The following is a 5,532-nucleotide window of genomic DNA, read 5'->3' on the forward strand; positions in this document are numbered from 1 at the left end:
TAAAAAAAATCATTTTTACAACAGTTCACAAGCTTCCAATTTTCAAAACATACACTTCCAAATTCTTTTAAACCTAACCAATACCTACCAAAATCAATCTCAAGCATCCTCAACTCCTATTTTTAACATTCTTATTAAATTCACAATCCACCAATCCACTATTTTGACCAATCTCAATCAAATAACTCAATTTCAAACAAAATATCATATCATATATCTTTTCCCATCCCAAGTTCCAACAATACCAATTCCATCAACCATCAATACATACAATCAATATCATCTGCACCAGTAATATGGTTTCACCTACAATTCAATCTCAACCAATTATTAAGCATATATAAAAACATGCATATCTCTCATACATCATACCATCAAAACATCCAAAATCTACTAATCACATACATAACAACACAATTCATCTCAACCAATCAACAACATCAATAATTCAAATCCTATCTTAGGGTTTCTAGCCTAAGTTTTCACACCACATTACATTTTAGATACAGAAAATCGAAACCATACCTTGGCCGATTCTCCGCTCAACCCGGAACACTTCAAATATTACTATTTCACAGGCTCTCAAAGCTACAACACCCTTCAACCAGATTTTTCAGCACAAAAATCTCCTTTCCAAGCTTTACAAGACTTCAATCAAACTCCAACATACATATATACACTACCTAGACCACAATATCACATTCAAACATAGCCACTTAATACCTAAACATCATAAACTAATAAATTCCACTAGGGTTGAGAATCTTACCACACCCAAGAATTAAGGAGACAAGATTAAGCCTCTCCATCAAGCTAGTTGGATCCTATAATATTAAAAACTCACAAATCTCAATATTTTTACCCATAAATTTTGAAAATCAAGGCTGGAAGATCTGAGATGAGAACGTGGTTTACCTCAGAAACAAAGTTATGGGCTTTGTAGAGCTCGGCGACGTGGTCGCATGACCGTAAATGGTGCGGCAATCGGAGCTCCGGATCAAAAGATATAGCGACAAGTAAGGGTTAGAACTTTGGAAGAGTGTTCTTCCCCCTTTCCTTGCATGTTTCAGCGTGTTTGGCTTTGAGGAAGGGGAGGAAGAGCTGTGCTCTTTTGTTCTAATGGGTTTGGGTTGGGCCAAGGGCCCAATACTGGCCCGTTTGGCCCAATCTTGGGCCAAATTCTTTAAGTGTTGAAATTCTCGTCTTAATTTTCTCTATCATATTAAACCATGAAAATCTCATTTCTCGTTTTCTAGAATAAACTTTAATTTATGGGTTAATTAGTCATTAATTAACCGGTTCGACACAATGTGTACAATGGGCTGGTTATTTAGCCTAATAGGGATAAAAAAAAACCATTCTACAAATGACCCTAAATCCAAAAACCTCCATTTAGTTATTTCAGAAATAACCATCCAAACCCTAAATTATAAACAGTTTTCACCCTCAAATCACTCTTCCTCCCCAACCAGCAGCCACTCCTGTAGCCCCCTTCCCGTCACCGTCACCGTCGTGAGATCGTCATCAAACAACCATCCACGTAGTTATTAAAATAATCATCCGGCTACGTAGTGAAATGACCATCCAATATTTGTTAATTGTATATATTTAAACTGAAACGAACAAAATAATCATGCGATTAAGAATTAAAATAACCATCTACATAGCTAGTGAATTGAACATCCAGCACATTTATGGGATGGAGAGAGTCGACGGTGACTAGATTGTGAAAGAGAGCAGAATTAAATCAGAAGTGTTAAAGAACAGAGAAAAAAGAGCTAAAGATTCTGTATCTTGATTAATTGTGGATATATAGCAATCAAAGCCATGGACCAACAAATTTTTTGCCATCTCTGCCAATGATTTTGTATCTTCGTTGATTGTGAATATGTATAGCACGGAGTGATGCACGGATGAAACGACTGCCTCGTCTGTCCCCTCGTCTGTCGCGGATGAAGATGCTGGAATGGTGAAACCCGCCGGCTGCACGGCCGGTGCGTTGGAGGCTGCGCGAATGACGCAAAGTGCGTGACGGTGCTGTTCGGACGTTCGCGGTGCACAAGGCGGCGTCGGCCAGTGCTCTAAACAGCGGCGGCTAATATTGCTGGCAGCGACGAACCGGTGAGAACGGAAGAGACTAGGCGAGAAGAGCGTTCTTGAAGAAGTCACATCACATGCGTAGAAAGGGAGTTTGCTGTATACGTAACTACCGCTGTTGCAAATCCTTATTTTTTTAAATCGAAATTTAGTATACATTGTATACTAAATTTATTGCTCCTTATACTTTCTCATTTAATATATGTGTTGTTCTCTTATACTTTCTCTCATTTTTATTGTTTAAAACTCTCACTAATTCTATTTCTTTATGGCCAATTCTCCGATGTAGAATGACTGGCGCCTTGTATATATGTAGAAGTGCGATGGTAGATTTTAAATATGACAACTGTCTCTAGAGATAAATAAGTTCTGGTAGCTGGCAAGAAGTGCAGATGCTGTCTTCTATTGTGGTCACGTGTGTTCTGTCATGAGGAGATTAGGTTAGCAGAAAATTGTAATTAATATCACTGATGTTATTGAGTTAAGAACGCGCTTGACTTTGTTGGCCCTTTTTTTCTTTTACGTTTCTTAGGTATAGATAAAGGGCCTTAGACAAAAAAGCCTCCATTGCCATGATACTGGACATTAAAACAAAAAGAAAGTTATACATAAAAATAATAGACAAAAGAAAAGTTATAGAACGTGACAAAAAAAAGTTGCAGCATTGAAAGCATATTTTTTTGTTTTTGATAATTATTGAAAACAATTTAAATTCATCAAAGACATAATGGTGTAATGAATCTTTTAGAATGTGAGGGAGTGTGATTTAGGGTTTATATATGCGCTTAAACATATGGAATAATATTTTTTCGTTCAATAAACCTTAGATATAAATAAAAAATAAATATATTTTGTATATCGCATAGATACATAGACTAATTTTATTATATCTTACTAATTTTACAATTAAAATGTATCACATGTCATTCTCTCATTACAATTGAAATGAAATCTTTCTTTTTAGAATTAAAAATTTTTCTCCTTCTCTATCTTCTTTTTTCTGTTTCTCTCGTTCTTTCATCCAATTAAAATATATAACATCANTTTTAAATTAATAAATTTTATTTTTTTATCCACTTATTTATCTTTTTCTCTTTTTTGTTTTTCTTGAATTAGGTGTATACGATACAAGATACGAGGTGACTAACAATCCAAATCTAATGGTGGAAGTGCATATTATTTTCAATATTCAACTTTTTTTTTTTTGTCATGTTCTATAACTTTTCTTTTGTGTACTTCTTTTGGGTGTATAACTGTCTTTTTGTGTTAATGTCCACTATCATGACAATGGAGGTCTTTTTGTCTAAGGTCCTTTATCTAACCTAAGAAACGTAAAGGAAAAAAAGGCCAACAAAATCAAGCCCGTTCTTAACTCAATAACATCAGTGATATTAATTACAATTTTTTGCTAATCTAATCTCCTCATGACAGAACACACGTGACCACAATATAAGTGTCTTTTCAAATTTAAAAATAAAAAAAATTACATATGAGGCACGGGTTATAAAATTTATTATTTTATTTTCGAAAAAAATAAATTTTAAAGGACAATTTATTAATACAAAATTTTTACTGACTAAAAACTCAACGAGAATGGAGTAGAATATGGACTATAAGAAGAGTCAAGTTGAGAATGATCTAGGTCAAAATTTTATAATCACACATGATTTTATCTGAAAACATTATACATAACGTGGGGTTTGAAGACCAAGATAAAAGAAAAAGGTGTGGGACATTTATCTTTAAGAGCAAGGTCCTTCACAATCAATGTTAAGTCGTGGATTGTGAAAATTTGAAAAAAAAGAAGTTAGATCATGTTAAGAGAAAAATATTTTGCCATCTTTATACTCTATAAATAAAAAAATCTTGGAAGATGTGAGGGACTAGAATATGAACACTTCATTATTATACTAAAACTCTAAAAAAATTTTCAGTTACACTGACTCAACATAAAATCACAAAGTGCAAATGCATGTAAATATCTGGGGTCCATTTTCATTTTCATTTTATTGTTTCCTTTCTTCCTTTCCAACATTTATTATTTTTTGTTCTTCTTTTTCATATTTTAATTTCTTTTAACTTGAATTTTATTTTCATTATTATTTACAGTTCTTATTTAACCATTATATTTTCATCTTGTTATGTTATAATTTATTATACATTTTATACACAATTCAATTTCAACACAAAATATTAAATCATTCTTAGATTGAGCTCATTTTTTTTATGAAGAGTTATATCTATTTTCCAAATTAAAATTTTGATACAAGTTTAATTCGACACCCAAAATTATCAAAAATTAAGCGAAACAAATCCAATAAAAAATTACGTGTCAGTTAAAGGAGATTATAAAAATTATATTTTGTAAATAGGAGACTGATAGGATTACAACGAGAATCAAACATTTAATTACTATTAAAGAATTCGAAAATTTGAAGTTATGAAAACTCTAAAAAAAACACATGAGAAATGGTAAGATAGTGGATCTAGGCAAATCAACAATTGAGGTTTCAAAAAGATTTAGAAAAAAATGCACGTATTTTGTATCTATATTCATCTATTTATGTTCACGGAGTACGTTATAAAAATTATGTTTAATTAATTTTTTATTTTATAATTATTTTATATTTTAAAATTTAAAATTTTATATTTTTAAATGTAATTGAAATAAATATAAATTTATTCAATTTTTTAAAATTTATATTAATTATTAAAATTACGATGTAATGAATGTACTCCTATAAAAAAAATAAAAATAACTTATATGCACTAGATAATAAAATAAAGATTCATAATTGATTGCACAAATAGTGTCAACAAATCTAGCTAAGTCTTTGGCTAAGTTCTCTAAGCAACTATCAAATGAAGTTCCATATACACTGAAGTCATCAATAAAAACTTTCAAACAACTCTCCATCAGATCGAAAAAGATAACTCTCCATCAGATCGAAAAAAACACTGGTCATGCACCGCTGAAAAGTAACAGGTACATTGCATAGCCCAAATAACATCCTTTTATAAACAAATGTGCCAAAGAGACAAGTGAATATGGTCTTTTCCTAATCTTCAGGAGCAAATGTGAATCCGGAAGTAACCAATGAAATCATCAAAAAAACAATAATGAGATTTACCCGTTAGTAGATCCAATATCTAGTCAATAAATAGTAAAGAATGGTGATCCTTCCTTGCAGCGGCATTCAACCTTCTATAATTGATACATACCCGCCAAACATTTTGCATATAACCTATTACTTTCCCATTGTATATTGTATATGAGTTTCATACTTTTACTTTTCGTTGTCAATACCTGAGAATTATTTAATTTATTCTCCGACTTCATACTATTTTTATACGAGAGTGCATGCCAAAGCGCGGTAAAATCTCTACATTATATTGGAAGATCCTTCTATTAAAGAAGAAAGAAGGTATGGAAGA

The sequence above is a fragment of the Arachis ipaensis genome, chromosome B06 (genome assembly GCF_000816755.2).
Source record: "Arachis ipaensis cultivar K30076 chromosome B06, Araip1.1, whole genome shotgun sequence".
Taxonomy (NCBI): domain Eukaryota; kingdom Viridiplantae; phylum Streptophyta; class Magnoliopsida; order Fabales; family Fabaceae; genus Arachis; species Arachis ipaensis.